General features: G+C 36.7%; 1 protein-coding gene across 6 annotated transcripts in view; it reads left to right on the plus strand.

The window, feature by feature from the left end:
- Positions 1-12254, plus strand: part of CCDC171 (coiled-coil domain containing 171) — a 149083-nt gene that overhangs the window by 79360 nt on the left and 57469 nt on the right. The gene's annotated exons all lie outside the window — the stretch shown is intronic.

The raw sequence follows: 12254 nt of genomic DNA on the forward strand, positions 1-12254 counted from the left end.
GGCTTCGTCCAACCCTGCCTTGAACACTGCCAGGGATGGAGCATTCACAACCTCCCTGGGCAACCCATTCCAGTGCCTCACCACCCTAACAGGAAAGAATTTCCTCCTTATATCCAATCTAGACTTCCCCTGTTTAAGTTTGAACCCATTACCCCTTGTCCTGTCACTACAGTCCCTAACGAAGAGTCCCTCCCCAGCATTCCTATAGACCCCCTTCAGATACTGGAAGGCTGCTATGAGGTCTCCACGCAGCCTTCTCTTCTCCAGGCTGAACAGCCCCAACTTTCTCAGCCTGTCTTCATACGGGAGGTGCTCCAGTCCCCTGATCATCCTCGTGGCCCTCCTCTGGACTTGTTCCAACAGTTCCATGTCCTTTTTATGTTGAGGACACCAGAACTGCACACAATACTCCAGGTGAGGTCTCACAAGAGCAGAGTAGAGGGACAGGATCACCTCCTTCAACCTGCTGGTCACACTCCTTTTGATGCAGCCCAAGATACGGTTGGCTTTCTGGGCTGCAAGCGCACACTGAAGCCAGCTCACGTTCATTTTCTCATCGACCAGCACCCCCAAGTTCTTCTCCGCAGGGCTGCTCTGAATCTCTTCTCTGCCCAGCCTGTAGCTGTGCCTGGGATTCCTCCCACCCATGTGTAGGACCTTGCACTCGGCTTGGTTGAACTTCATGGGGTTGGCATCAGCCCACCTCACAAGCGTGCCAAGGTCCCTCTGGATGGCATTCCTTTCCTCCAGCATTATCAACCAAACCACACAGCTTGGTGTCATCGGCAAACTTGCTGAGGGCACACTCAATCCCACTGTCCATGTCACTGATGAAGATGTTGAACAAGGCCAGTGCCAACACTGGTCCTTGAGGGACGCCACTTGTTACAGATCTCCAGCTGGACATTGAGCCATTGACCACAACTCTTTGTGTGCAGCCATCCAGCCAGTTCTTTATCCACCAGCCAATTCTTTATCCACTGTTAAACAGTTAAACAGTTTTGTCATGTATTTCAGTTTGTGTTAACACTATTTCTGAAATAAGTAAGCCTGCTCATTCTCCTTTTCTGTTACATAACGTGCAATACTACTAACTTCTTAGGTAGATAGAAAGATAGCTAGCTAGTCCTCAAAGAGTTAGGTTAACTCAAAACTAGTCCTGAAGCCGGCCCTTTGTGCTTCTTTGTTTAAAGATTGCAGTGGACTATACCTGGAACTGAGGTATTTGGGAGGGGATAGTCTTCACAAAGTCTTCCTTCTAGCAGCTGCTATCTCTACAGAATAGGAAAGACACGTAGAGAGCATCCTGTTGTGGACTGCACCTGTGACATTCCCTTCACGGAAGGAAAGAAATTACTCTGGTGAAGTTTCAGTTCTGTTATTCCATGTGCACTTCAGATATCTAACTTAAACTTCACATTAAATTTCTCTCTTCTGTGGTTTGTCAATGAAGTTTGTATGTTTTATTGTCTTTCTACTCTATTATCTTTTTTTTTTATCACAAACTTGTGCATTAAATCTTCTCTTGGTGATAAATAATTGTGCTGATTCTGTTTAGCACTTTAAAAGCAGCTCTTCGTTATGCACAGCTCTCCTTGCTTTACTTCTGTGGTTAGCCTCTAAGACTCAGGGTCCAAGGGTTGCAGTGCTTTTTTTCTACTTTAGAGATCACTTAATTAGGAATATTGATCCTTGTGTTTCCTCGCTGAACTTGTTTCCAGTCAGGTTGGTAGGTCTGTGTATTTCCTTTGTTCTGTGCCTAGAACTTTCATCAGTATCAGCGTGAGTAGTGTGGGAGGGCTGAGGTCAGTACATGGCCTTTAGAAAAGTATTGCTCCATTGTCATCAGTGAAGCAACTAGCAACAAAGTTGTTGAAGGTCTGCCTTAACTTTTCTGAGTCAGGCTTTCTGGTAAATATATAAGTAATGAGGAGAATAGGATAAATAATAAGGTTAAAATTTGTAGAATTAAGTATGTGTTCGCATTATCGGGAAGTTCAAGACAACAGTTCAAAATTCTGCAGTATGAGTTAAACAAACATAAATTGATAAGAAGTTCTTATTTTGAAAGGATATGGTCATTACCATTGTGTTGATGTTTCATTCCTCTGCAGTTCCTCTTTTCTGCGGTTTTGCAAGTTGAATGTTGGTAATATTTCATTGTAACTTGAGCAATGTTAAGATTTTACATTGGAATTTGAACACTTACACCGGGTGAACGTTTTTTTGTTGTTTCTTAAATTATCCTACTGCGCAATATTTTATTGGTTAGTAGTAAGAATTCCATTCAGGCTGGTTTTGTCAGGCAGATTCTTTACTATCTTTGTATGGTAAGAAAATAGTAAAATAATGTCCAAAATTACTTCAACTTTACATGGAGAGAGGAGCGAAAGGAATTACCAGTTTATTACATTTATGTTCAGTTTAGGCACGTTTAAATGTTATTTATCTCATGAGAAATGACATGCCTATGTTAGAAAAATTTATATTTTATTTTTAATGTGTTAAATAATTTAAAGCAGCTGAGGATTTTGCTCTCACCATGTTAACAATTTGGCACTGCGAGAGAACACGGGAGTAAGTCATGATTACATGACATGCGTTTGGTTAATCTTTGGAAGGTAATTATGAGCAGGAGTTAATTCCCAAGTAAGAATAGGTTTTCCCCTACATAAAAATAATGAAATAAGTTTGATCATGCTAGTCTGATTCAGTAGTCTGAATTTAGCAGTGATTTTTATTAATCGTGTGCTAAAGCGCTCTTCTGGTACTTTGCAGATGAAGGCAAGTAACCAAGACAGGTAGAACTGTGCCTAGGAATAATGAAACTAATGTGGAAACAAGATTCAGTAATTTGGACTGCAAGTTACTTTTCAACAGATGGCTAAGGCCTTGGGGTCTTTTGTCTATTAATGACAGGCACACAATGAAACTAAGATGCTTTAGTTATACCTTTATAACATGTTGCCTGTTTTACAAAATACTTTTTTTCTTGAGTCTATCTGCTGCATTGTGCTATTAAAAAAAAACCCAGCCTGACATTCTGACAAAGGTTAAATAAAGAAAAAGAAAGACTTTAACAAAGTAACTGCACAAACCAGAGCAAGTTTTATAGTCTTCTGAAACTGTAGAAACTATTTGCCACCCTTGAGGGGAAGTAAGTATAAATGGAACAATACTGGTATCGAAAAGCTTAATGGTTTTATTGCTGCATTGTAATTATCCTAATAAACGCCTCTGAGGTGGAATTTATAGGCCAGTGAGAAAGATTTATTGACATGTAATTTGGAAGAAGAATGGGATTATTGTGTAATTACAGTATGCTGTTATTAAGCATATGTACTTACATACTGTTTGTCCCTGTTATTTCAGGGCCTTCAACTATGTTTCAGTTCACTCAAAAAACCAGAAAGGCTTCTTGGTAAATCCAGTGTCTGGGAGATCTTTGTTATGTTATTGGGTCAACTACAAAGTAACTTTGTTACCTTGACATATGTAGAGGGGATCAATAGATCTTTGAAAACAGTATGTGATATTTTTAAAGAAATGTTCTAAACCCTAATTTTCATAGTAGTTTAGATATCAATGTGTAGAACTTTCTGCTATACAGGTTCTTGACACACAAGTCCTTTATACATAGATTTGTTTCTTGATGTTGTTTTTCTAGGCTATCTTGAGGGCACCATCATTTTTTCACCTCAGGTTTTTCCATGATCTCCCTTTCTATTGGTGTGAACCTAACTCTGAAAAGATCTTTATATTTTCTTGTGAAACTGTATGTAATTAACTCTCAAATACTGGAGTATAATTAAGCTATTAGAATAAAGTATGTATCTTAACTGGCATAAGGTTAAAGCAACAGATGCATTCCTTTGCAATTTGATCCCTTTTTGGCTACATACAATACAGCACCTGTGCCTGTTTTTCATGCAGTTTGGTTATGAATTTAATTTGGCAGTCTATTTCAATTAGCTATTTGATGATGTCATCTTCTTTTAATCATTAAAAGCATGGAAGCTCTTCAAGATTGTACCAAGGTAACAAACTCAAATTATTTTCTTATGTTGCCTAAACTTTTGTTGACTTTTACAGTGTGCATTTGTGCAAAACCCACAGAAGTTCTTGTTGTTTGTATCTTTTTACTGTCTCAGTTAGAAGGACTTAAAATTGTTTTTAAACTTTCTAGCTAAAGTAAACTCACCTTAATTGTTGTTTGTGGATTTTTTTTTCCCCTTTTTTTGTTTGTGGACTATAAAGTAAGTAACTAAGTGATTCAAAAATTATGAATATAAGATTCTCAATTCTGAGTAACAGTCCCAAGATTTTATTTATAAATAGTACTTTGCTGATGTACAAGAAAGTTTCTCAGGTGTGAGAATGAAGAAATAAGTGCTTTTTCTTAAAAAAATCTAAGAATGATTTATGTATCACCCAGTAGGTTTCAGAAGACATATATTGCTGTTGCTTCTATGGGTGATTAAAGCAGATAATTTTTCAAGTACCATCATGGTGTCATTTTATCTTATACATAGAAAATATAGCAAAAGCAGAAAATATGAGTAATCATTTAGTTTAATAGTTGCAGTGATTTATTGCTGTCAGTGTTTACCATGTCTTCTTCAGAATGTGTGTGTGCCATGCTCAGAAAAATGTATTCCATGTTTAAGGTTTTTGCTCTCGATTGGCGCTTGGTATGACACAAAACATACAGAAGGAAGGGAGGCACCCAGTCAATATGCCTTTATAACACTTTGGTCTCCTCTCTGAATATTGAGATATAATATCTTTGAAGATTTTCAGCAGAATAATGTAGAAGTTGCCTTTTATATTACTTAGATTTTGTTTTACTGTGTAAGTTCTTCCTGCTAAGGAGATGACTTCCAGTTTTTAATGAAGGGAGGGATAGGGGTGACCTGTATAAAGAATAGGTCTTTTAGTATGAAATTACATATTATCAATTCATTCTTATTTTATTGAGGCTTAAATAGTAAAAGGGATAAAGAGAATAACGTATGCATGTTTTCCCCCTCCAGATACTTCATGCAGCAGGATGTGGCTGGCATATTATTAATATAAAATATGCATACACTAAACAGCATTTGGGATGTCTGTGGAAACACATATACCTGAATACAAATGTATGGTTTCGTCAAAACTCTTCTGAAGAAAAACAGATTACTTGAATGTAAAGTGTATAAAGTGACAAATCTGCCAAAGCCCACATCAGTGTTAGCACCATGTTAAAAAAAGGTTTGTCCAGTTCATAATTAACGAAAACTAAAATCACTTGCTGAAGCGAGATCAAAATTTTTGGTGGCATAAATTGACATACTTGGCATTGTCCATAACTGCTTAATGTGGTGGCTCACACTAGTGCGCTAGTGTCTGGTGGGGTTGTGTAGCAGACACACTATGAAGGTACTGCAGAATGACCTGCAACACTAAAACACCTTAGCTGGGATCATCAGTATATTGAGGTCATGGACAGGTGAATTTTCTTATTCAGAACTGAACATTAAGTTCTATTTAGAAAACTTCTTGAAACTATTCTAACGACTCCTAGGATTCCCATTTTTTTGAACCAATGTCTGAAGTGAAGACATATAGCCAGTGTACCATAACACTCGTTTCTCAGATCAGGTTCTGAAGCAGAATGCTGTGTGATTTAACCTGTCCCTGATGACTTTTTAGGCAGTGTCCATATCGCCATTGACTTCAAATGGTATGTCTTTTTAAATAAACAATGGGAATGAAGTTCTGGTTATTTTATTTGTGGATAACATTCCATTGTCATTGTTAATGATTTTATTGCTGCTGTTTCTCCTTCTTCCGAAATTACTGTTATGATTTAGAAATATTCCAAACAAATTGAGTGATGCAGGTCCAGTGAAGAATAGTTTTTGAAAGCTTAATATAGTTTCTTGCTGGATTTAGAAACGTCACTGGTAATGCGAGATCATTAAGACCAGCAGGACATGATCAGAGATGAATGGTTTAAACCCAGTTCACTGATGAACTGCAAGAAATGTGCAACATGTTGTGTTATCACGGATACCCAGCTGCTGCAGGGCTGGATCTTGTCTAGTCTGCAGTTACTTTGGGTTAGGTATTGTGGTGTGAGAGGAATTTAGTGTTCTAGGGAGAAAGAAGAAACACCAGTGCTGAGGTAGCATGTCAGAAGCAAATGAGGAGTGAATGTTCATGTACTCATGCCACCATACATGTGATCCCAAAAATTTATCCTCACTTGGCATCAACAGTTTTTCTAATATGTGGTGACAAAGCCTTAGTTTTTCTAAAATTGTCTCTGTTCCACTAAGGTGGTATAATCCTCTGCAGCTTTCCAGTAATACTAACATAATTCACTTAGCTCAGAAGATGGTAAAAATTTCTAGATTATCATGTGTATAAATTTTATTATTTACTTCTAATAAACATCATTTAAAAGTAGGGCTTAATGATTATCTCTGTGTTAGTGTATGCCTGGAAAGCTCAGTGCATCTTGGCATTTAAAAGGGGGGTCCCTGAATTTTTCAACTTCTGTTTCTCTGAAAATGCAGAGTACCTAGCTAACACATTTTAACACCAATAATTTTGGTTGCTAATATTAATGTTCCACGAGGATCTAGTTAATGTGTAGGTAGTTTATATTTCATGATTAATTAATGTAAAAGTTGTCACAGTTTTGTTTAGTTTTACTTATGTTGAAGCTGAGTGACGTGAACATAAGGTGTCATTTTTGGAATAAGTGAGGTGATGTGGAATTATTCAGGAATTAGCTGCTGTGTTTAAATTAATAAGGTCTTTTAATTCACAAAAAATCTCAGTGATTTCATAAAGCATTTTCAGTCATCCTTTAATAAACATTTTGAGCTAATGCAATTGAAAAACGCATTCTGTGTTGATCAGAATAGATTTCCTCTTGAGAAATAAGTCAGTCTGTGTTGTAGCATAGAGATACTAAACCTGGCTTTAATTCTTTGTGTCATTGTAATCCAGCCTGAACCACTCACTAGAGGTAAAATGCTTGTTGTACTTAAACTTGCTTGATGTCTGAGTGCTGTGCTGCAGTTAATAAATGAACTGTTGTTTAGACATACTTAGGTTATGCCATTCGCTTTCACAATGTGAATGCCTACAACTTCAAGAAACTTGTAAGCAAAATATCTTGCAAGATGAAGACGTATGCATTTTCCCAATCTAATCCATTGAGAGACTCTGGAATAATTTTTTATTGTATCACAGCTGCTTTTTAAGACACCTGCCCCATCTTTTAACTTATAATTGTCTTCAGATGATTGCTTGACTTTTTTATGATACTGTTTTGGCTAAAGCTTTCTGCTGCTAATAGAGTTTGTGCTCCAGTATTATCAAGGTTTCTTATATAAAACAATCACAAGCAATTGCATTTGACATTGTTTCAGAAATGTGAATATATGTCTGCAAGTATCCCTTCGTTCACTACTGTTTTGTTGGTTATTTATTAAAATCATTACTGTTTTGCTTAGTAGACCCACATGTGCTCTGTGACCTCATTACACAGGGCACTTTCAAAGACATGAAGAACCATTGAGTACCTTACATACACTGTGATCTGTATGCTGTGTTTCACTGCTTTCATGCTACTTCATGTACTTCAGAGAAGCGCCATCATATATCTCCTCTCTCCAAATGCCAGCATATGAAAAGATTGTCACTGTCAGAGTGAAGATCCAATAGCAAAGAAGTTAAAAAATAGCTGCTTTTTCTGCAAAGCAGATACAGCTCATTCAGGTGTCTTCTTAAGTGCTCATGTTTTCTTTTCCTAGAGAAGTTTAAACAGCATGTGAAAGCATTTGTTATTATGGGTGGTGAGCCTCAGGTTGGTTCTGCTTTGCAAGGATCAATGGAGTTAATTTCAAATTGTTTTAAGACACTACTGCAGCTGCTATGAAACACACAGTCAATCCAGATATGGTATGTTGATATTGCAGTTTTGTTGCCAGTTGAGAAGTTTATCTTATTTGTTGACGTGGTCTAAATGTATATCTTAGATGTTCCTTTTTTTTTTTGTTTTTTATGTATTGATGAGAAGTCTCAGGGTTTCTTTTTAATGGTGGGGTTTTGTTTGTTTGTTTGTTTGTTTGTTTTTTCCGCAGAAACTTTTTCCCTGATGTTTTTAATCTCATTTTTGGCTAGAAGTTTCGTTTTGAGTTGTTCTTGATAGTAAGAATTCTTTCTTATACAGGAAACAACCTGTGGAAATTCAGAGGTATAATTTGAGATATCGCAATTTAGTTTGCATTGCAGTCATGCACACTAAAAATGCAGTCACCATTAAAGAGCAATGTAACTTCTTATACGTTTTGGATTTGAACCTTTTGAAGGTGCAAGACTTCTCTAGGTTATCTATAGACTGTCTGCTGAAGGGCATTCAGGGACCATCCTGAAGGTTATATTTGCCAACAGGGATAATGGGAAATATTTTTCAATTGGTTCAGGAATGGATGCCAGTTAAACTTTGTATTCTGTTTTTCATTGTGGACTTTCATTAGTTATGTGTGTAGGAGAGTTTTCAGGATGTATTCAGTGTACAGATCTTTTAAAAAGTAGTATTTTGTATCTAAATAAAAAAACTTAATTCTGAAGACAAAATCTTTAATTTCATAAATTAGTTCATAATACACACACAGTATATTTTCATGTCTTGTAGTTATGTTGTATCTGTGTAATTTAAATCTAATTTATTAAGCAGTTTGATCTAGGTTTAGCTGATCTTGGAAAATATGCTCTCTGTAAAAATGCCACACATGCTTTGCTTGAATTTAAACTGTATGACTGTCATCATTTGCCTAGAATGATTGTCCATCTGTTACCTTCTGAATAGAGTGGGGTTTTGTGTGCAAAAAATGACAGTGTTAAACTGATTTATTTTTGTAACTGATTTTAAAGAAAGAGATTCCTCACTGTAAATCCTAAACTTGTTGAAATTATTTGTGAGAGGACACAGCAAACAGACATCCAGTGGGTTTTTTCTTCATTGCTATCGGTTACTTGCTGTTCTTTCCAACAAAAGGGTTTTCATGCTCAGTTTGGGGAAAAAAAAAAGCCTAAATCTAAAATATCTCTAAAGAGAACTCATTTTAAGGATTCTGATGGAAAATTAACTGATCTATGACATTTTGGGGGTCTGTAGAGGAAGAAGTGCAGTGATGTCTGAATTGGCACCTGAATCCTAGACATTGGAACTAAATAGATAACTGGCATTTTATGGAATGTCAGTAAACTGGAGTTTGGCTTCTAAATTGGTTCAGAATCACTTGTGCTTGAAAGTGAAAGCTCAGCATCTTCATAAAACTATGTGCAGACATAGTAGGCTTTTAAAACCTTCATTCTTCTTATCATATTTAGCCTCAACTTTCTAACAGTTGTAATTGTCCACAGAAAACATTTCAAGATAAATGCATTATCAGGTTTTGAAATTTTCTTATTTTTGTAAATACTAAGACCTGGGGGGCGAAATAAGGGCTATATTGTGGATTAAGTGAAATATCTCAAGCCTGCGGTTTTCTGATAACTGAACCTGAAGTGACCTTTCTCAGACACAATTACAGAGCTGTATGTTTTTCCTTTAATTTCATCAGGGGTTTAATTAGTATACAAATAAAACTTCCCTTATCTTCCTTTCTACCTAATTGGCTTGTCTTCCCTTATATATGAAGAATGTGAAAATGGGCTGTAATTAGGGTGACCGTGTTAACCTTTTTTTCTCAAATGTACTGTTGCCTAAAGGCCTCAAGGCCTAAAACCAGTGCTTTGGATTATTGCTTTGCAATCACTATGGCTCTCCCACAGGTTTTCTCATGAGCAGAAGGGCTTTGGGTGCTGCAGGTTCCCACTGCTTAACAGGATCTTCATTCTTCTCCCCACTAAATGTTTATTGATTATCTTACTGCTCCACACTCAGCCTCCAACAACTTAATATCAGGTGACAGTCAGGAGAGTTCTCCAAGTAATTAGAGTAGAGCATTGAGGGAACAATTAGGAGCAGAGTTATTAAACTTGATTTATCCTATTCTCTCCTGAACACTTTCTTAGATATCAGAACATCACACTTTCACAATCTACCCTGGCTGAGAAATTACTGGCTAACCTGCTGCTTATCATTGTTGCCTTGCTGCCTTGAGGCACACCCTCTTGGTTTCAGTCACTCAGCTGGAAATATTAGAGTCCATAAAGTTTATCAAGGGTTTTAATTAGATCAGTCTGAAGAAGGAAAAAAAAGAGAGGCTTACCAGCCATTACTTTAGAATACTCCACACTGTATTTTAGCGATTTCCAAGGCTTGACTTTAACCCAGAGTAGCAAGGAGCTTCAAGTGAATGCTAAACCTGCTTTTAGAGGGCTAGAATCCGTTTACATTTTGCTTAGATATTGCAATGTTACCGATAAGTAAAGTCTGAATCCTTTGTAGATTTCTGTAAATAAAGTTTTGAGTATAATAAAGCAGCTGTTCAGTCAGATATTTGATTTAATCATTTATATATTGCTCTGTCAACAGCTAGTGTGGCTTGCTGGCTATGCCTTTCAAAAAGCTAGGCCTGCATCCCTGTTATTGCTTCATTAATAGGCCTGCACTTGGAATTGATAAGCAAGATTAGTTAGCAGCTCCCAGATTTTGAAACCTTATGGGTTTCTCCTCCATTTTTGGAGAGTGATGAAAGCTTTATGCAGAAGCAGACAACTCTTCAGCTCCCGTAGAAGGATAGCTATCTAATAAAAATGTAATAAATATGCGCCTGTCTTTCTTCACTCATTTAGATCGCTGGAGTCTTGGAGCCAGACACTGTTCCAGCAGCCTCTACATCAAAAGTTACTTGCATCAAAATCATCTATTGTGCATTGTCCAGAGCTCAGTCCTGTGACTGCACTTTGAAAACAGACTTTTCAATCAGATGGGAAAGTGGGTGAACAAAGCATTGGCACAGAAAACATTCTCTATGCAGCACATCTTGTTTGTCAAAGGATGGAAATACGGAGGGAGGGGACTTAGTTTTCAGATCCGTTTCTCAGTGGTGACTTAGCATAAAACAGTAAACACAGTAAATGGAAGAAGATAATGTTCTTTATTCTTAAATTAAAGATCACTCCTTTGATCCTTGCTAATCCACATCTGGTTTCTTGGAAATAACTTTTCTGAAAATATGGCAGTTCACAAATCCAGTTGTTCAAACAGAGCTTTGATAGCTGTTGGTTTATTCTGAAAGCACTACTTCTGGTTTTGGATAACTTCATGCATATCACAGTATCACAGTATGTTAGAGATTGGAAGGGACCTCGAAAGATCATCTAGTCCAATCCCCCTGCCGGAGCAGGAACACCTAGATAATGTTACACAGGAATGCGTCCAGGTGGAAGAATAAGATCTGTGTGTTTATCTTTTTTTTAGATGAAAATCACATTATTCCTTGAAAATAATGACATAAGAGGCAGAATATTCAACCTTCAGTAATTTAGGCAAGACCAATATTAACATTTCTGGGGTTTAGAGTTTCTGAAATAAAACCCTGATTTTTTTTTTTTTTTTTTTCTTTCTTACAGTGGTGATTAATCACAGCCTGAATTTTGTAAATTGCTGAAAAGAGATTTCAGGTTGTGGTGCTGTACCTTCCAGTTATATGTTGAAATAACTAGTTGATTTTTTGTCTTCAGAAACGTTTGAATAAACCTTAGACCAATCCACAGATTTCTGTTTATTTTGCAGGATTATTCAGTTTCATGCTGTACTTTATTTTTTGTGGTAATTTTCTCTAGCATATTGTTTTTTGAAATGCCTTTGAGTCTCAGTTAGGTGTAAAGCTTTTTCAAAGGAATTGAGTTTTTTGTGCCCTCCAAATTTTTATCATCCTTTTCATATGCTGTTTTTAATACATACCTACAGTGTAATACTTCATCTCTGTCTTCCATAGTCCAGGTCAAGTACCCCTGAGCGCAAATTATGCCAAACATGCTCAGAATTTAAGCAGAAAACATACCCATAAATTTTGAAAACAAGGTGCAAGAGCTCAGTCTTGCAACAGTGCAGACTTTTCTGTCCTATGAGTTTAGAGTCTGAAAGGGGATTTGCATTTTGTAAAATAGTGTTTATAGCCACGTATTATAATTTCTTTTTGAAAATGCAGTTAACAGCTGTAAGCGTAACATTTAGCAAACTATGAAATCATATTGTTAATATTGCAGTCTATAAAAGTATTGATTATCCCAACAGAAAGGAG

The sequence above is a fragment of the Pezoporus flaviventris genome, unplaced genomic scaffold (assembly GCF_033815535.1).
Source record: "Pezoporus flaviventris isolate CSIRO_AGI_PZ_B2104156 unplaced genomic scaffold, CSIRO_AGI_Pfla_v1 ptg000212l, whole genome shotgun sequence".
In the NCBI taxonomy this organism is placed as follows: Eukaryota; Metazoa; Chordata; class Aves; order Psittaciformes; family Psittacidae; genus Pezoporus; species Pezoporus flaviventris.